Below are 21,946 nucleotides of genomic sequence, written 5' to 3' on the forward strand. Positions count from 1 at the left end.
AAAATTGAGCCCCAAGGTCACCAGAACTACAAAGTCAGGTACAACACGAGGTATTATCCATATGTGCTAAAAATCCGCGTTACGAACCACGAGCTCAGTAGGAAATGGCACAAACTGTTTATTCTGGAAGTAGACTCAGTAGACTACGACAAAACTGTAAATCATATCAAATACATAAATTACACATTAGCAATGTTTTAACAGTAAAGAAATATAATGTATCATCTAGTTGATTTAGGTACCTATGTCACCCTAAAAATTGATGGGATTTTTTAAACAGATCTTGGACTTCTAAATTTCTTGAGAGGTGTACTTAAATTAACTCGGTTTAAACAAATGTACAGTATATTTTCTGAGGTTTTGTCACAAAGGAGAATTAATTAATGGCAACTTTTCTTTTTCTTCTCTGCTCAGCCATAATCCAGACAAAATCTGTACAATAAATTTTGCTTCTGGGCTGAAATCCTGTATGACAGGTTGCAGCCCAGAGCGAAATTTCAGAGATGAGCCACGTAAGCCCTGAAAATAGGAGCTGATAATGATAACAATCACTGACAAACCTTTTACTATGCCTGTGCTAGTGTGTGTCACTATAATACAATTTTGTATGTTAAACAACAGATGTCAAACAGAAGAAAGGAAAGAGGCCTTTGCTTTTCTTCTGTTGTGGACCTTGTTATTCCAAAGCAGCCATTTTTTCAGTTGCCATGACAGTGTTAATAGGAGTTTATCATTTTCCCATGCCTGCTGCATACTAATGAGGGATCAATTCATGAATGTTATCTGTAAGGCTAAGAAGGGTCCAGCACCACAGTCTCTGGTGCATTCAGTACTTGGAACGGCACCTCCGTCTGTAGCCCTGCAGTTGCAGCGCAGAGTTTTATAAGGAGCAGAGTTTCTGCTGTTCACCTTTTATTCATCCCTGTATGGGGTTATGCAGCAGACAGAGCTAACGACTGAATGTAGGGACCCAAAAGTTTGATTTGCTATTTCCTGATTTGTCCCAGGGAAAAGCAGCTGTGAAATCTTCACAGAGATAAGGGAATTGCTTCAGCTGCATGTCATGGGGAAAGCAGAGATTTCTGTGAATTTGACTTAACTTTGGGACCTTGAAACTTTATATTTGGAGCACTTTGTTTTAGGCAGTTAGTGAAAAGGCAAATCACACCTTATGCAGGAAAACACTGGGGTTCAGATGCATTTTGGCAGTGCATTGTGTGCGGTGGGATTGATCTTGCCCCTGCCAACCATTTTCCTCAACTCCCAGTGGTGAAAATAGATGAAGAAACTGAGATTAGGAACTGATTGGAGAACTGGTGGAGGTGTGATTAAAGTGGTGCTAAACAGTGTTACTCCAAAAGTTACAGAAAATATTGCTAATTCCATGACACAAAATACAGTACATCATCATACACTGGAAGAACTCGGTCGCAGATGTAGAGGTTTTTCCTCCTCATCAGTTCATCAGCTGCACTGGGAAATATGTTTTTGAATTGGTGATTATTCATATTTATGTTATGATTTATTATAGGTAGCAAATTGAGATCCAAACAAGGTGTTATTTGAGCCATATAAGACTTTTCAAAGATGTTATATATGTTCACACTTATAATGCCATTGATTTCTACATGTAAATCTTTCAGCTGTTTTCTTTTTTCTGCTTTTTGGGTTGGGTTATTTGTTTGTTTTGCTAATATAAAAGGGCAAAAAATGAGGGGAGAGAGTTTTCCCCTTTTCTCAACCCCGATAATTTTTTTAAAGAAATCTGAAGGCACTTGGGGCTTTTCTTTTTTTTTCTTTTTTTTTCTTTTTTTTTTTCTTTTTTGTTATTTGCAGTTGTTCTTTTATCATTATCTTCAGGAAGCAGCATTACCATGTTGCAGATAAGAGGCACATCCAGATGTGCATATCAAAGGATGAACAACTATTTATTAAGAAAAACTTCTTTTACGCCGAGCAAGGTTCAAAGGAATAGTAAAGTCTATGGCATAAGCGACAAAACTGTCTGGCAATTCTGTGCATTGTCAATCTAATGCACAGAACTGGGGGAGAAAACACTTTCATCAAAAAGAAATGGTGGCGAAATGCATGTAGAAAGACGAAAAGGCACTCAGCTGAAAGAGCAAACACCCTTCTAAGCAGTGACAATATCACTCACTCCTTTAATTCTTGTGCAATAGAAAAAAATTTGTTTTTTAAAAAGTTGTTGAAATATGCTTTTTTTTTTTTTTGTAACCTATTTTTAACAAAAAGTTCCCAAAGTTTGTGAAGAGTTTCATGGCTATATAAAAAGATCTGTGTTGCACCCAGTTTGCCTATTCAGTGTATGTATTTGTTTGGGTGGAAGGCAGATTAAGACAGACTCATGTTTTCCCATTTTTATAATGCTGGGAAATGTACGAGCTTGCAATGAATGTGTAGCAATATATTCATGTATTACTCGTCATCTTCATAACAAATTCTGCTCTCTCTTTAAAACTAAAGAAAAAGTGTGTTTATTTGGCTGTATAACTGTGCAGCTCTGTAATCATGGCATAATTCAGAGTTTGGATCTGGACTTGGAGTGATCTTAAGCAGGGTGATTCCTTCTCTAGCTATGATGAGTATGAGCAATGCCTCGGATGTCCCCAACTCTGTCTTGCTGAACAATTAAGCAGAAAGACAAGCTGATGTTAAATCATTTTACTGGTAAAATGGCTACGAACACAGTTTTTCCCTTTTTTGCCTTCTTGTATGAAGCCACAGACAGCACAACCTCCTTTCTTTGTGGGTGCCTATCACAGAACATTAGGGGGCCAGAAGAAGATTTAATGCAGTAAATGCTGTTCCTTCTGATTCAGTTCCAGGATTTGACCACTAACATGGTGCTTTATTTAGCACACTCCAACTTCACACAAACTTCATCTCTATTGCGTGTTCGGTGGTAGAGCCATGGGTTTAGATCTGCTGAGGTGGGTGAAAATCAGCTTTTTTTTTCCTCTGTTTCACTGCGCTTTCCCACCAGAGGTTGGGAAGATGTCTGCAAGGAAGGGTCGTATTCTATTAGGTGGAATCACTGCTTTCTGATAGTCCTTCTATGTTGGTGCAATAGCTGGGCTCTGAATATCTGAAATTATATGCCGCTTTTAGGACTTGATGCATGTAAAAATGCTGCTGAGGTTCAGGAGTCCAAGATTTGCTTTTGGGGTGGAAATGTGTGTTGGGGTGAGCAGGATATACTCAGGACTAATCTTGCAAAGTGTCGGGTGAAATTCAGTTGCAAGCAGCAATATTTTTCATAGTTATTTGAAAGGCCTTTTGATAGATTGATTGTTCATAATCAATCTTTCACTGTGAATAAATTGAAATAAAATCATATTCAGGTTCATATCATGGCAACAACACAAAATATGATAGTTTAGCAGCTGGCATAATCATTCCAAGTTTCCGAGCTTTTTTCATTTTTAGCTCTGTTCAAAATATGAGATTGCATAATGCACTATGGTTTATATAACAGCCTCACGTGGCTTTACATTATTATTTCACATCAGTTTTACCTCAGAGTTTCTAACAGGACAAGTAACCTTCTGATTTCATTTAAAGTTTCCATTATTCTCTCCTGAAAGGGAAAATCTAGCTCTTGTTTGGACAGCTTTGGTAACTCCAAAGGAAAAATTGGGCATTATAGTGAATACAAAAGATTCACTTTCCATGCATTAGGCTTTTCAATTGCTTTCTTAATGCAAAGTTGGACAGGAGAGTATAGGCAAGAAAAAAAGATCATTTTGTGTCCATGGTCAGATGTCAATATTGACAAAAATAAATGGAATGTAACAATAGATCCTTGCAAAGATGAAGGTCATATGACTAAAATGTCTAACTAGACCTTGCACTATAGCTGTATCTTATTGCTCTTTGTGATAAATTATTGGAGGTTTTTCCCCCTACTTTAAAACATGCAAAAAGACAGTAAGTCTGGAATTTTAAAACTAGACCATTTTAGGCAATAATATTGACGGTGAATCAGAAGTGAAGTACTTAGAGAATTAAAAAAAAAAAAAAAGAAATAAAAAGAAAAAAGAAAGCAAGAAAAAAGCCTAAGGAGGTCAAGTGTATTGGTCTCACTGAGGTCTGTGCATATCACTCCGTACTGCATTTTTCAAAATTTCTTTATTCAAAACTTAGATGATGCAAACGGCTCCAGCTGCCCAGGGTACTGGGCTGAATTCCAGTTTGTAAATTGGGGTAATTAGTGATAGTCTGTAAACTCATTGTGTCTTAAACTGTGACTTTTCTTCAGTTCAGATTTTCTTGCCGAAGTCAATCTTTTTATGAAATCAGCCTTTGAGATTCATCCAGTTTTTTCCTAGTTAACATTACTATTTTAAATATAAAAAGCAAAGAAATAACTTAGATGCTGTCCAGCATTAAAGCCTTTTCCCCTGGAGATATTTCCCAATATGTGACAGCAAAACACAGCCCTGCATAGTACCATCAAGCTGACTCACATGTATGTCTGTGCAGATAACTTCTGACCACATCAGGAGGGTCACTGAGAGGAGTGACCAAAGACTAAAAAACAAGCAAAACCTGCTTTTGTTCATAAAGGTAATAGAAAACTTAATTTGTATTTGAGACCTTTGGCTCTTCAGAATTTTCTAGTGCCATCATTTATATAGTCTGCAAGCACAGTTTCTCTCCTTACTGGAGCATCTCATGTCATTGGTGTTCCTGCCTCTTTCTCTCTTATTGTATGAAGGTCTATAATACAGGCATTACTGGTTATCTGAATGCCTGGATATCTCTTGTGAGACTAAAAGATAAACTCTTAGATGCCCATTGTTTCCTGTTCAGAAATATGGACAGATACCCACTGTAAGCCAAATAAAAAAAAAAAAACAAACAAAACAAACAAAAACAAACAAAACCCACTTCAAGTACTTTAATTTGTAGCTGATTTATAGACCTGGTGAAAGCTATTTTCTGGACATGAAATTTTTTTTTTTAAACAAATGACTTTTTTTTTTTTCTTTTATTACCACTGCAGTCTGAAAAGTTCCTTGTGTCTTTTCTTGTATGTAGAAAAATCAACCATTAACTTAACTCCAGAAGACAAAGCAGCAGGCAAAGGTTTCCTAACCACGGCATTGTCCTTCCTGAGAGCTGAACAGCCCCGCCAAGTTTGTTTCAATTACACTGCCATTTCCTAACTGAATCCAAAATATTTCTTCAAAAGGCTCATCTGGTTTAGGGTCATGATCATAGGTGGAAGGTCAGTTAGTCATTTGCTGAGACATTCACTTCTCACTCAAATAATCTTTCATAAATCTTAAAGGAATGCAATAGTTTATGCCAGAAGAAGCAGGGGAGGTGAATGGCAAGAGAGGGTAAAAGATATTTACACAAACCGCATTTCTTCAAATCCAGTATAAGTATTAGTTTTTCCTCTTTGTACCTGTGAAAAATGAAGCTGTTTCCCCACCTCCAAAGTAGAAGGAGCTGCGTTGCTCCCAGGCACAAGAGGCTTCTGTCCAGCCTAGGTGCAGGATCTGCAAGGAGACTTAGGCCAATGTGCCTATATTCACTGGTTATATATACGCACATCTGTGTGCATATAATAATGCTGGGTTTAGCCGCTCTTGCCTCTATGTGCCAGCACAGCTGTTGTGGGGACATGCAGAAAAAAGACTGGGAAAAATCCACCTGAAATTTCCACAAAAACAACATGTCAACATTGTTTTATTTTCTGATTAGCTCAGTTCCGGATGTGGAGGCTGTGCACAGCCCAAGCCATGTGAAGGGACCTCTGGACAAAACCTGAGATCTCCAAATGGCCCTGGCAGACGTGGCACCGTGTGCCTGCTTAACTGGTGTCCTTAGTGGCCACGTCCGTCTGGCTACAAGGGGATGCTCTGAACTGCCATCTCCTCTCCACCAGCAAGTGGACCTCAGATGCTACTTTAGCAGTGCTGCCAATAACTCTGCTGGGGACAACAGGCTGCCTGGTCTCAGCCCTGATGGGAAACTTTCAAGTACTGCCAATTTTAGTGCAACGCCAACAGGCTTTTGTAGAGATTAGACAGATTCATTTCTCTGATTCTGAATATGAATAGTAACACTATGGGAAATTCTTATTCTAAATGCAATCCGTCTGGCTCCTAGACTGCAGTAAGTGAGCCTGGGTCTTATCTGATGCTGGTGTAAATACAATGTGCCTGTCCCAGAAAGCCAGCAGTGCTGCCACTGAATGGCAAAAGAAAAGTACATTAAATAGATAGTAAAATAAACTACTTATCAGATGCAGAGAGTAGAGGAAGAAGTCCCAGTGTACTGTTAGTTGTGCTGGGAAAATGTACAAAAACTGCCTCAGTGCTTCAGTTTTCTCCTGTAGCTAGGTTTAATAATACTCATTCCACAAGAGTGTTTTTCCTCACTTACAATAGTTTGTGAAGTTTGTTGGATGAAAGCTGTTAGAAAAGATGTCAAGTATTAGTACCGATATATCAGTATCGGTTTTGTTTCTTAAAAAAACCCCACTGACTTCATACATCTATACTATAGATTTATCCAGCGAAAGCAGAATTTTTAGTGCCTCTAATAAAAAATATATGGGCTGATTCTCCCCTCATGATTATTGGTAGAGCACAACAAAAGAGTTCTCCACAGCGTTTCTGAACATGGGTTTGATGATGAGGTGTGAAATGTTTCAGTGATTTGTTTTGTGTTTGTTCCTTTCATTTCTAGATCACTCATGACAAACAGCAATGTATCAGCAGGACGAGACAATTTACCACTGCATGAGCTAAAAGGTGAAAAAAGTTCCATACATTTTATATCCCTTTTGTAGTCACTATACTGCACTAAAGATGACCGTAGGTCACAGTGCTTGTACTCAGCATAGTTTATGTGTTAATAACTTCTTCGGATGATCTCACCCTATTTATTTTAGGGTCCTTAGATAAGGATGACTGTTGCCTGGGCTTTCTTTCATAACAACCCCTTTCCTCACATGATTCAAATAATTATTTTGTTATTAAAAAAAAAAACAACAAAACCAACAAACCCAAAAAAAAAAGCCTCAGCTGAAGCTTTTCCCCCTTCTCAACTGAATGGATTTTTCCTTTGTTTGTACATGACAATTTGGGGGGGGAGAATTTTGTGCTTAAACTACTCATGTGACTGAGTCACATGCATATCAGCTACAAAAGGAGCTTTGGCATGTTATGTATAAATCTCCATTAAGAGAGAAAATAGGAAAGTTTTACGTGACTGGTATCTCATTCACAATGATTAACTCATTAGCCATCTGAAACTACTGTACGATCAAGGTCAAAACAACCAGGCAAAAGAAACATTTTGGTCACGTTGTGGCACCTACAAGAATAGTCGCTATTAATATTCTCAGTCTCTAGTTCTCATGGCATAAAGTAAGTCTTTATACATTTAAAGCCTTTTGTCCTGACATGCCGGAAAGGAGACCCATGTGACACTGTGGTGTCTGTCTCTTTCTGTAGATATTTCTCCTCAAGCAACTGTAGATTTTGTTGCCTGGTCTGACCTAAGTTTGTTGGGGAGGCAGAAGTCTTAAAGATCGTGATGCATTTCATGAAAATAGCTCGATATCAGAGAAGGACATCTGTATTTCCAGACTGCAGAAAGGGCTGTATTGTGTTCAGTCTTTTTTGGACTGTAGAGTATCCGACTGCATAATGTGCAGGAAACCTTCATTAATTTCATTGTTCATGCAACAGAAAAGACTAGAAAGATTAAAAGTTGCGTGAAGTGCTGTAGATACAGGTTCCTTTCCAGTTTTGGGCTTACTAATGAGGCTGCAGCTCATGGCAGTTTGTCTTGGTGGTCCTCTGATGGAGCTCACTGCTAATCCATCTCTGCCCCCGTGAGATGGCTTGGCATCACCTGTAATAGCTCCCAGTAATGTGCTTCGTCCTGCGCTCACCCAGCTGCAAGTGCTGATACAGCATCGCTATTCTTCTTCCTAAGAGGAGGAAGAAGTCTTCATACAGAAGCTCATAGAGGGTCTGTGCAAATCACGCCCGCGATGAGCGTGTGACCGAGAGCAGCATGAGCGCTTGGTGCCCCAGCAGCAGCACCCTGGCCTTTTTCAACTCTGGCATATGCCGGGTTGGTTGGATGTTAACCTGTTAGCTGATGGGATCCAGCCCTCTGGGAACCTCTAGCTAGGTGTTAGCTCACCTCCTCTAATCCCAGCAGCCCTCGTGCTGTGTCTTCCTTGACAACATTTTATTTTCCACGGGGGACAGCGGGCAGCAGAAGCTGCGCTGCTGTGAAACCCCAGAGGAGACAGTGCTGCTTTAGCACGTGGGGAGTAGGTGAGGTCAGCAGCGGTGGCGAGCAGCGATGACCTCACCTCTTCACTGTAAACACCAAAGCACCTTGTCTCCACTTTGTTATCTCACTGTAAAATCCCCACCGCAGGCTTGCTGGCTGGTTGTAAAAAGACACCTTTGTGTCGGTGAAGACAAAGCCTTAAAGGTCCTGGTTCAGAAGAGCTTTGAAACATGCACAGGTCCAGAGATGTGCAAGTCCCACGGTGTCAGAGTTTTAGTGTTCTTCCATAATCATGTTTGCAACATAACATTAATTTAAAAGTAGCTTTTCTTGAACATTCTCTTTTATATCAACAGCTGCTCTTTCTATGAGATTTCTCCCAGCAAGCAAATCTCTTACAGGGGGGAAAAAACACAAGGACATGGGGACAACCAAGTAAAATTACTATGATTTTTTTATTTCTTAATTTGAAACAAGCATTGAAGTTTGTTCTCAGCCCTCCATCTGCCAAAGATACACAAGCCCTTTCATCTCCTGCCATATAAAACCAAAAAGAAGCAGGTTGCTGAAACAGCCTGGCAATCTTTATTTCATCCATTAGCATTTTATGTTAAATTTGAGTTAAAACTCTGCTGAAGGCAAGTGCCACTCTCTGAGAGAGCGTATATCTACCTTCCTGGCAGTGTACAGGTAACTTCTTTTTTAGAAAGCCAGTGTAACTCTGCTGTAGGACATTGACTACTCGGGCAAGATTCCTGCTTTAATATTATAAGAACCCGCCGAAATGTTCTGTGCTCAGTCAGGGCTGAAGAAGTGTGCTGGTGTTCTAGACTTATCAGGTTTGTTCCCTCTGTTTCAGCCAAGTGATGACATTGGTGTGTGCTCACATCTCGGGGAGGGGGGCGAGAGAGATCTGAGAAATGTTACATTTCCAGATGAAGAAGGACTGTCTCAGCCAGGTACCCCAATTTGCTCTCCTTTCCCTTTGCGGCAGAGATGCTGGAGCTAAGCGGTTATTGTCATTAAGCTGTAAAAGCAGGGGTCTGCATGAGAAGGAAATGGGCACATAAAGCCATCCCCTCCAAAAGGCAACATCCCTGAGACTGTTCTGGTTTTAAGAGGCTTTTTAGTTTGTCGATCAATGAAAGGAAACACAGCTTTTCTGCAAAGGTTCTGATAAATCTTTTTATGACAAATGGCACTGAACATGTGGCAGGGGCAGGTTCTCTGCAGGTGTGAAAAGGGTCTGCAGCCCACTGAGCCACACTGAGCTGTGTCAGCTGAGGGTATGATCTCCGCTGGAGAAATGAGCAAAGCGTAGCTTAGCCTCCAAATAGCTTTGACAAAACACTTTCTCTTTCAATATCATGGCCTGTCTGAGAGATAGGCTTCTCTTTTCATGACACGTTAATAATGTTGGAGCAAGATGGGATCAGGAGGTGAAGGTGAAAAATAACGAGTAGGTGTTATCCCAAGAAGCCTGTGTCAGTGTCTGCACAATTTCCACTTGCGATGAGTTTGCTCCAACACTTACGACTGTAATTCATTGCCAGTGGTAGGACACGGGCTGGTCGTGCGTCATCCCCAGTGGGAAATGTAGGAGACAGGACACCCTTTGGGAACTGCAGTGCTTCCTAAAAACTTGTGGCACCATGTCCACCCTACTAGTCTTTGAAAATGGAGTTAAAGCATGCTTCTTTGTGGGGGGAGGGAATCCAATGGGCCAGTACAGGTTGTCCATAACCACCCCAGCATTCCCACACACCAGCGAGCCTTGAATTTACAAGGTCAGTATGAGTTGCAAATTGATCTAGACCTGCTTATGCATCTTTTGAATCTCCTGGCTTCACAGTTTTGGTCCTTAGGCTTCATTGCATGGAATCCTTTCTTTTGTGGATAGTATGAAACTCCTGCTTGCATTTAGTGCACAGGCACGAAGCAGCTTGACTTGGTGTTCTGGGCAGTTTATAAAGGAAGTCTCACTGAAATTGTTGTTTATAGTCATAACTGAAAGGCACTTCCTTTTATGTTTCACTTTAAATGCAGCTCTGATGCTTGCTACTCATAAAATACAAACTGGTCCCTGCAGTTGAAAAAGCTAGTAAAGCACATAAGTGATTCTGGGATTTTCTTGTTTCCGTTAAAAATGCCCGATGTCCTGTATTTGCACGGTTGCTAACATGATTTAGGTCTGGCCTGCTAAGCTCTTTTCAGTATACTGTAGGTCTAATTGTATGATTTTTCCGAAGAGGAACACCAGCTTTTCCCCTTTCTATGGCGTTGAAACGCTCCTGCTGTGAACCTGCAGCCGGGCTCAGCGTCCCAGCGGGGCACGGGGGGGCACTTCCACCCCACTTCCTTCGCCAGGCAGGGAGCGGGGGGTCCCCAGGGCTTCCCCGGCTCACCTCAGGGCACTGCCTCTTTGGCGTTTGCCAGCTTGCAGCCACACCTGCTCAAGGCCACTAAACTCTTTTATGAGAAAAACCCCTTAATACCTTCCAGTAAAAATCATTGCCCGGGTTCCCACCCCCTGTGCCTCCCTTTCCGTTTCCCTCTGCATCTCTGCTCCGAACCCAATTCCCCGCTAGCACCAGCAATCCCATCTCTGGTTTTTATACATTTGGTATAAACATTTCCTGGAGCTCATAAACACCTTTGTCATTTATCAGTGCAGTGAAAGATGTTTATTGCCTAAATACGAAAACTATGATGGGATTAGTGCTTCGGGAGTCTCGCTGCCTGATCCTGTGTTGTGATGTTCCCCAAAGGAGGGCCAAATTTGGGGCCAGCTTTTCATTTTGAATACCGAGGGCCCCGCTTTTTAATTACTCATAGTGATGATTGCAACTTCCAGCATTAAACGGTGAGCACTGTCTGACCAAAGCTCATTTTACAGCAGTTCTGGTATGTACCAAATTGAAGGAGGTAAAAGAAAAGGGTTGGGGCGGTAGGGGAGGAAGAGGAGATCTATAACTGGCATGTTAATAAAACTCCAGTTTGTCACTTCAGCAGCACACCCTGAGTGTAATAACTAAGCTTCCTTTCTATACCCCCTATGAGTTCCTTTGTATTGACAGATGCCATTTGTTCATTTACGACGTGATAATAAAAACCTTCAGTTTTACTGAATGTTGTTCTTTTCCTCCCCTGACACTGGGGCACCAAATGGTTTGTACTGCACTCAGCAGGCACTTTTGATTAAAGATCATGACATGAAAATGAACTGTATTTGAAAACCATTTAGGAGCAAAAGTTCTGGGATTGAATAGGCTGCCTATAAACCTTCCTGAGCTAGGAAGCGGCTTCCTGGGTGCCTCCGCACACACTAGCACACATTTGCACATGCTGAAATACGGGGTGTCTTTATGTTCAGGCAGCGCTGCTGCATTTGGGAGTCCAAGTGTTCAGACTCCTGGAGCAATGATTGTATGTTGGTATCAGTTTCCTGTGATTTTTTTTTTTTTTTAAATCTCTATCCACCTTTAAATGGCTCAAAAATTTTTCTTTTGGCTTATCTATACTTCTTTACACTTGTGATTTCAAATGTTTCCAGAAGTTTTCACACACACACACACAAATTAAGCCAAAACTGTAAATTCTAATGGCTGAAAACTAGCATTTGAATTGATAATTAAGCCTTTATTCAGGAATGCTTGTAAACATCAGCTCAAACTATATTTTTAAGTACTAGTCAAAATTCAGGCTTACAACACCCAAAAATGTGACTTGATTTGCGGACACCAAATGCTTAGAATTCCCATTGACCTGATACAAATATAAATGCATAGCTTTGGGTTAGACTCACCTTTGAAAATTATGCCCATAAGTTTGCAATGCTTTGTCCAAAATGTAACGCCATAAAATGAGTAAAAAAAAATATAACAGATGAGCAAAGGAATGAACATCATTTGTTCAACACATTTTATTTATTTATATTTATCCTGGGGCATAAATAGTATTTCTCTCACTCTGTAGAGGAGTCAGGTATAAGTTTAGTAGCTAGCTGTATGTTTTGCTGTGAGTAGTAAATTTTAGTTTATGCTAACTAGTAATACATAGCAATAATCTGTATTAATTATTGATAATTAAGCCAAAAAAGTGATTACTAAAACAAAAATAATTTGACCGAGCCGGAACACAGCCACATACTGTACTCTTTAAATACTAAGAGAGTGCTCTCGGCACTCTTCTGAAGGCAAAACTCTAGCAACACGTCACAAGCTTCAGCAATGCTGCAATATGACAATGTTAGTCTGGTTTTTATTATTATTTTAATCCCTCATATTTCATTGTATTTGGCAAAATATCTGTAAAATAAGTGTTTACTAACCACAAAAAAAAAGGTAATAATAACTGTTATCATCCCTCCCTGATCATCCAGGAGAGACTTTTATCACTAACATTATCACTTGTTGCCAAACAAGTACAGAGATGTTAGCCCGGAGGATGAAATAGTTTAATCATGGGGAAACAATTTGCAGTGCACAGATCTCAGCTGGTTCCCCTTTCATCTGCCCTCAGTTACTAAGCGACTTCTGAAAATCTGTTTTGTAGCTGTAATAAAATTCATTCTATGGTCTCTCACGCACACACCAAATGGTTTGCCTAATTCAGAAGTGTTACAATCATGTGGAACAAAGAGAGAATTCATAAGTTTTGAGAGAGGGTATTTTGGTTTTTTAAATCACATAAACAGAATATTTGTCTTCTAAAAATAAAAAAAAAAGGGGGGACTTCTTGCTTCTGATTCCTTCTGAAAACAAAACAAAACAAAAAAAACACTGTGGTCAAGTTAGACAAATTGTTGCAAAGACAAAACTTCAAATTTAAAGTGGCATTAAAATCTCAATATTCAAAATTCATAAACTGTCATAGTAACACAACATTTTAAAGTCTGTATCCACACATGCCCCCGGAGTGTATTCTCCACATTAAATAAACACAATTTTTAATCTACAGAAATTTTGAATAGTCGCGTTCCTAGAACTCTAGGAAGAAAAGGAATTTCTGGTATTAGCACAGGTAAAAGCCTCTGTGAAATCTCTTCCCGATCTGAAGTCTGTGGGATTATTCACAATTATTTTGAGTCTGTATTTTTGTCCTTGTGCTCTTGGAGCAAATCTAGTGCCAAGCCATCTTCTGACTCAAAGGGACAATATATTCTGTTATAAAATTTGGACTTCAGATTAAAGTTCTTTCTCTGAAGCATGTAACTTCCTTGCTTAAGCACCTTGCTGAATTGGTAATAACCCAAGAACATCATGCTGACTTCAGATGACCAGAAACTGCTTCTGTTGCATTAGCAATTAAGCTTCCCTTGGACTTCATGTGTTTGTAGCCCTGAAGTTAGCATAGTTATATCCATTTAACACGCTGTGTTGAACTCTATTTCTCTGTCTTCTCATGTTATATTGAGAGAAAAATACCACAAAACTATTGTTATTTAGTGTTTCTTCTGTTATGCATCATTTGGATCTCAAGCTGTAACTCAACAGCCTGTGCATGAACTTCAGGCTTGATTCAAAGCTTGCAACCCATGGAGTTTTGCTAAGTACATTGGAAGCGTAGATAAAAGTGCAGATGAAATGAGGAAATGGAGGATGTGTTCATGGATTGCGTATCAGCAGGTAGATTTGGGTTTAGTTTCATTGTTTCTTAATAGTCTTTACTGAAAGCCACCAACCCTGATTAGCTGCATTGAAACAGTGGCATGATGGGCTCTCATACCCTTATTCACATTGAATACGACTTTGTGTCAGAAGCAACCCTGTTGAATTAAAAGCCTTTTTTGCTTGTTTATTTACAGATAGAGTAAATTGGGATTGTTTGTCTTTTCATTTTTTATGAAAGCTTATGAAACCTATGTTTGACTGGCTGGTTATAGTCAGCTTCCAAACTCGATTCAGGAGATTATAGATGTAGGGTCCAGGTTTATCTCTAGATTTACAAAAGCCATATGATCATATAACCCATATTATGTGCGTTCTCACTCTCTGTGTAGTTATGGTTTTGACTATTAGAAGTCAACAGGTATATTTATCCAATAGGCCCTTTTTCTTAGTATGCCCACAAACAAACAACTACTTATCAGCATGTTTTTGCTAGAATAGAAATAATTTCAACTTAGTTGAAAGTGTCTATCAACTTCTAATTTGCTGCCTAAGCATGCCTGTTTCTTACACTTTGATTAGACTAGCAATATATAAAAATGTCTTTTGTAATACATCTTAAGAAAGTGTTCTACAACACTCTTTAAACCCCTCTGTACATCCGAATATAAGAAATGGAAATAAATGTCTAATGTTTTTCATATTATCTTATCGCTTCCTCTTGCAAAAAAATGACTTTTGCTGAGCGACAGATAACATCTCTCTCTAAGCACAAAGCGCTGGGGTTAATTCAAAGTGTTCCTCACCCTTCTCAGGCTCAACTGCTCGTCAGTGTAACGTAGGCCGTTATTGTGGTCATGCAATAACCAAAAAGAGAAAGTGCTTGGTTCACCCTGTAAAAGGAACTAGTAGAAACCTATCTAAAACAAATCACAGATACAGCAGTGCAGGTAGGGCTGATGTACAAAGGAAAGCAAAGGGAACCTTCTAATTCTTGCGAGCAAAAGCAAGGAAGTTCAGTTAGGTCAGGATGTCTCTCCATCATCAGCATGTCAGATATTGTGTCTGTGAGCTACATCAGTCCCTGAGAGAGATTTATGGTTCACTTCTTTACAAAGGAGACGTGTAAGATTCAAATGCAAAGGTGTAGAAGTTAGCCCCGATGTGTGGGGTGAGTTAAGCGAGGACAGAAGGTAAGAGGTTAGACTGGTGATGGTCAATGGCTAGCTGGTTTCTAAGAGCATTGGTTTTTATCAGCTAAAGCAGTATGGCTGCCTTTACCACCCACCACATGCCTCTTGTGTCTTTACTCACTCTACTTACCCTTTTGAAATCCCACACTGTGAACCTCCCAGTGTGATGATTTGGATAGTTTACGGTGTGATGCAGGGCAGCTCCAATCTATGATTCACTCTTGCCACTGTATTAAACAGAAACAGCCAAGTATTGACAGCTGAGCAAGAAGGTATAATCTAGCTACCAGTCTACATGAGCTGCCGTTAAAATCCATGATTTGTTCGCTGCCCATGATTTGCTCACCATGGCACAGGAGTCAGTCAGCATAAGTTCTGTATGGGGCATGAAAGGGGTGCGTATGGCAAGGTCGGGGCCTCTTATAGACTTCTGACAACAATTTGTCCATCAGATATAACATCTCCATGTAGTTTACACAGCTCACTAGTCACCATCGTTACTGAAAACCTCAGAAATATTAATTTAGACAGGAAGAACTGTGCAGAGGGCAGCATGTTGGCCGAGGACCCTGACAGCCCATGTTCAGGTCCTTCCTCAACTGGAAACTTCCTGGGCAACCTTGAGCAACTTAGCTGCTCTCTCTTTGACTCAGTTTCACCCTTTATAGAGGGAAATGCGCAGATTAAAATGTTTCCCAATGTCAGCATGATGTTGTGACATATCATATTCAGATACTCTGTAATGGGGACCATATAAATTCCATAGCTACTTTATCTGATCCAGCAGTCATGAGTCTGCCTGTCTGAAAGTTGCTGCTCTCGATAAGAAAACATTCCTGCTCTTGAAATTCCTTTTTGCAAAAAGAGTAAGGAAGGTCTCAGTCATGTTCTGGTGAGCAGGTGCCTGTAGCAGATTTAATGGTCACACGCTGTGTCCTGGCCCACTGCTGGTACTTTGTTGGGTGAGAGTCTGTAAATCGGCATCGTGGACCCTGGAGAAGGAGGAGGTCATTTGCCAGGCACCTTCTGCCACCTTTCTACAATGCTGAGGTAGCCCCAGAGCCCAAACCATTGTGTCATCTATTTTCAACAAACTATGCAGGAATTTTAAGTTACTGTTCTCATGGGTTTGGCCTGTTGTATTTTTTTAAACAGCAAAATAATGGAAATTAATTATTATCATCCCATTTGAAAATTAAACTTTTACTGTATTTAAGTATGCATAGAAGGTCTTGATTTTACCCACTTATGAATGAAGCCAATTTGATTAAATTTTATCTATCTGTAGCAGTTTTGCACCAAGTTTTGGCCTGTTGCAATACTCTCTGAATATCTTTGTTCATTATGGGGTGACAGCTGACTCTTAACTTTAATATGGTGCTGTATTATTTATCTTCTGGTGTCAAACTAGCCAAAAGAACTCCAGAACACACACATATATTACTCCATGTGCAAACAAAAAGAGGTTTCCAGGTTACAAATACCAACGGCAACACTGGAAGCGTCTCAGCTAGGCAGACAACATGACAGTGTCCATGCAAATCCTTGGAGAAATGCCATTAGTGCTACTCCTGTGAGCTCAAAGACTCAGCAGCTCTAATACTGTCTGTACACGTGAGCTTCCGATCCCATGGCAGCAAAGTCAGAGACTTGTAATTTTTTGTGTGTTTGTTACCAAATTCTCACCTTTCCTCTCTACCTTTTCATTTCATTTCATCTTCATACAGTCAGTCCTGCAGGGTTAATTTAAATAACGCATTTATTACTTCAGCGGTTCACAAGAAACATGATTTGTCTAGTTCTGTTTATAGAGCAAGTAATCATTAGAATAAAATAACAGCAAAGATCAAAACAGTTAAATCACCATCTCTATTTAAACTGACCTCAAGTCTTTCCTGTAACAGAAATACCACTGTGAACACTTCTGAAGCTTTTGGGACCTAAACTGCAGTATTTTCCATTTTTAACAATATACATAATTATCTTTTGTTATGGTGTGTTTTGCTGTGTACATATATTTATATTTTGTTGCTATGGTAGTTGCTTCTGGTTTTGAAAGGTAGAGATGTATTATCAGTCAACAGAAATCAGATTAATTGAGCTCCTTCTGATATAAAGATCTCAAATCAGTACAGTGTTCACCTTGTAAAATGCACATTTTGGGGTTGTTTTTTTTTTTTCCATGCCTCCTGAGATCAGATGCATTAAAATCCACGTGGAGCTAACTTTTCTTTCTCTTCTCACCCCCACACTTCCCCATATGTGGTTCTGATTTTCCCCTCAGGGTACCTATGGGAGGTCTGGAAAACTCTTGGGAGCTTTCAAAGAATGTTAATATGTATAACACTGCATTTTTAGTTTTAAATAAAACATGTAAAGATTTTTCTTTTTGAGGATAAACAAGTAAAGCTGCTAGTTAAAAACTATTTGTAAGAAAAAGTTCCCTCTTACCATAAAAAAGCTTAATAACATTTAATTGTATTTCATAGCATTTGGCACCCATAGTATTAAGCATTTACAGTTCCTTGTAAAATGTCTGGGCAGGGCTGACGTTTAATTCTCCTGAGTTGTTGGGGGTTTTTTCCCCTCTTGATATTAGGAAATTTCTACCTAATGGTCCAGTACAGCATTTGCTGTTCAATCCTTAAGCATTTTGTTTGCCTAAGAGCAGAAGCTGGTCCCTGGTATCTCTGCTGATCTTTACAAACCTCATCTCTCTGCTGTGATACTTACTGTGAGTACTGTGATTGCAATCACAACTGGGAGCAGAGCTTTCTGCTATAAGTAATTCTACAGATAACAGGAATAAGCATTTGTAAGATCAAACTCTGCAGCTCAAGCACACATACCAGCACAAAGACACAAGCACCTTTGGGTAGATGGCAATTTTGTGGTGGCGATCAACAAGCATTAAGTTATTGGTTGTAGCTGCACTCCCTCCTTTTACCCTCACTTGAAAAGTTAGCTAGTCAGTGCTTCAGATAAAGACTGTGAAATTTGATCACTGGAACTAAAATGGATGGCTTAGCTGCCTAATCTCCTCCATCCCGTTATCATCAGCTCCCAATCCCCTCCCCACACCATCTTCAAAATTGGGAAATAGCCCCAGACTTATGGGAATATGCTGCTGAGTTAAAGTAAACAATTCTCTGAGACTGTGTGGCCTCAACCACAGGCCACAGGTGGACCTGGTGATGAGACCTAAATGAGGAAAATTAACTTTTGGGAAGATTATAGCATGTTTGTCAGTCGGATCAGCTTGTTAAAGTTGATAACTGATAGTGTTTCAGTAATAGTATCTGAAAATATCTGACGATATACTACTAACTCATATAATCTGTCTTTATTCCAGCAAATTACCTCTGAAGACTAAATCCTCACAGACAAGGTATGCCGTTTACAGTAAGAAGTTCAGCATGTTCCAGGAGAATTAGATCTCTCTCATCAACGCAGTACACCCATCAGTGCAGCATACAGACAGGGTAAGAAGATGTGTTTAAAGCAGCCCTTTGAATGAACTCCTGCAATGGAGATCAGGGTTTTTTTGTTTTGGTTTGCTTTTCCCCAAAAGAGTCTATTTCTCCATAAGTGCAAATTAAGTTCATTTTTCTGCAGCATGTTGCAGGATCGGTTATTGCTCCCTTCCCTGTGGACACACAGAGAAGCCAGACTTGAGGTGAGGAAGCAATCCCAGCCGTGGTTCTTTTGTGCTGGGCTTCTGAACTCCACTGGAAGGCATTGTGTGCTGGCTCCCATAACCTGGTACACTCATGCCTCTTCCAAAGCAAACTCTTCCGAGCTTGCTAAATGCACACAGGCTTGCTATCTTGTCAGTGCATATGTTTCGTTAATGGAAGTTCCTTTACCAGAATCACTGAATGAGAAGAAAAAATAAGATTACTACTGACATCCCATGTCCCTTTTACATCCATAGACCTCACTGAGAATCACAAAGGGTGAAAAGTTATCTACATTTTCTTGATAGCAATTGTAAAGTACAGCTAAAATCCTAGTCTAATATGAGGTGTTTATTCCATACTGCAGGACCACATAGGCACTCTCATAATATCCCAGATTCCAACTGTGTTAGGTGCTGGAAATAATTCTAGCAAAAAGGTGCTTCCTTTTCCAAATTGCTACAATCCGTATGTGAGAAAAGATAAGAAAGTGGGACAGAAAGCAAATGGATTGGGTTAATAGTCTGAACCACTGGAAGTTTCAGCAATATATGTTTATTATTAGGTTTTAACTGGACACCTTATTGGGCCTGTTGATAAAGTATCCCCCTCTACATTCTGTACTAATGCATTTCCAAAAGATATGAGCTGCTGCTAATTAAGCCAGTTGTGATTATCTGAGGTGTTACACATGAATGTCATTTTTGTCAGTTTGCCACTTGTCCGTCTGGCTGGGAGCAATGTCTGTGCTTTGGGCAACAGTGAAAATCTCCCAGGTAAAGGTGTAATGTTGTACGTGAGACTGGGGACTTGGCTTTAGTCTTTACAATGTGGCATAAGGATTGCTATAAGAATAAGTAAATGACGGTCTATTTTAATCTATTATTATTATTATTATACATTATATATTTCTTCTATTTAATTTCAAGTCAAATGTCCTCTATCCAAAAAGAGAGGTATTTCTGACCCTGCACTCCCCATCCCCCTTACACAGCCAAGGACATATTTAAAACTTAAGGGCAAATGTTCCATAAAACACTGCCCAACCCTTTGCAAATTCCCTGCATAACTCTCACATGCATCCTCTAACTTTAGTCCATCCCTACTCCAAAGTTGTAATTTGCCCTCCAGTCCTTTTTTTTCTCTCTCTTTTTTTACAATCTTTGAGATGGCAATTAGCTCAAGAGATGCACTTAGAGCTTTGCTTCAATTACAGATCCCTCTGTCTCAAGCTATATGCTCTGCTGTTTTATGCTAATTTAAACGTCCTTTTGCATGAAACATCAGTCTGAATTCTCTAATTGTTCCCTCCTTATCTGAGATTTGTCTCGTGCTTTCCACCCATGGGTGTGGTGATCTACATCCCACACAGTCCCAAAGGCTAACTCTTTTGCCTGGGCCGAGGTTTTGTTAAAGAAAATCCCTTGAGGCAGAATCACTAAAGCTAAAGAAAAAATAGCAGTATTAGTGCTGACCATTAATACAGTCTTTTTCTCTCTATGGATCTCCCAAAACTTCACAAAGAGGAGTAAACATCGTCATCTGCCTTTTACAGGTACATAAACTGAGGCAAAGAGCAGAAAGTTACACCTGGTAGATCTGGACAAAGACAGATCTGATATGGTGCCATGGAGGTTTGGAGTATTTGATGTGTTTGAGGACATTATGCCCCATTTTTCCTTAAATGATGGATTATATAAAAGGGTGATATAGCTGAGCTACAAGGGTTATGATTTTCCTTATTCCTGCATGTCCCTCAGTTTTTGTGGATTTTGTCTTAAATACCTGCAGGTAATAACTTGAAGTAAATGCTACTCCTGCTGTGAACCTCAACACTTCTGTCTTCAGTTTAACTCTATCAATGCTCCCCATCACAGCATCCAAAGGTATCCCTTCTTTCTTTCCATGAAAACATTTTGGTGCAGAACAGATTGAAGTAGTGTGTTGGGAGAGAAATATTAGGTTGAGGTACCAGATATTGGGGTACCAACTGCTCTGAAGCAGTCACTGGAAGAAGCACCACGAGATGCCCTTGAGAATTTCAAGGAAGCAAAGAGTGCCTGTCTTCATGCCAGCAGTCCTGGCTGAAAAATGACACTGGACTTAATGGCTGCAAAGACACAAAATTGTATATGACACTTTCATTCTTGGTCTTACTCCTCACCCCCCAAATTTCTGCTGCTGTATATTAAGCATCCCCCTTGTGAAGTTAAAGTAGCTCATAAAAGTGTTAAGTAAAAAGTCAAAACTTACATGGGAACTGTTACATTTTCTCTGTGTGGCCATAATGAGGTTATTTATGGTACATGTAGGAAAGATTAAAGGTTTTCATAATAAAGGAAAGCAAGAGCTCAAGAATTGAGTACCTCCTAACAGCACTGACTCTCAAGATGGGATAAATCACCCAAGCAACCATTAAAACTTCAAGAAGATTGCTTGTAAACCTCCAAGCAATGCCAATAAAGCATATTCCTTGCCATATAGCAGTCCATATGGTAGAGCTCAGCAGTTTTTCAAAACTGAGGGCTATTCACAATTTAACCCTACTGTCTTTTTCCTTAGAGGGCATAGCGCCAATGAACCACTATCAAATCAAGGCAATCTTTAAATGTGGGAGGGCAGGGAACATGGAGAGCAGACTCAGGAGAAGTTAACTTCCCAGGCGGCGAGCTTCTCAAGAGCGGGGAGATGGGTTGGATTCCTGCGCTTAAGAACTCAGCACCATTTTTCATTATGCTGCTTCTTGGGGGGTTCCCATCATAACACAATGCTAGAGACACATTTTTAGGGGCTTTGGGGAAGTTAGGAAAATATTCCAAGGCCCCTCAAGGTTCTGGTTCATTTGCATTTTAAAAAGTCAAGTCTGCCCATTCCTTCCACTCTGAAAGGCCAAGGTAGTGAAAACTGCAATAAATCACAATGTAAGCTTGCGTGTGGTGTAACATCAGCAACTGTATGGGACACAGCCAGAAATCATTCCTTGAGTTTTACAACAGAGGAAAGCCCCAAATCAAAGATAGTCTTCTTTTCTTCTTTTTTTTAGTTTTTATTTTCTTTTTTTTTTTCCTTCCCTGTTTCTTTTTCAGGAAAACCTAACCTAGATTTAGAGATTTGATCCTACTGGCTCAGGCTGTACAAAGGTAAGTACTGAGGAAAGTGAGGTGGGTGCTAATATGGG

The sequence above is a fragment of the Harpia harpyja genome, chromosome 1 (assembly GCF_026419915.1).
Source record: "Harpia harpyja isolate bHarHar1 chromosome 1, bHarHar1 primary haplotype, whole genome shotgun sequence".
Lineage (NCBI taxonomy): Eukaryota > Metazoa > Chordata > Aves > Accipitriformes > Accipitridae > Harpia > Harpia harpyja.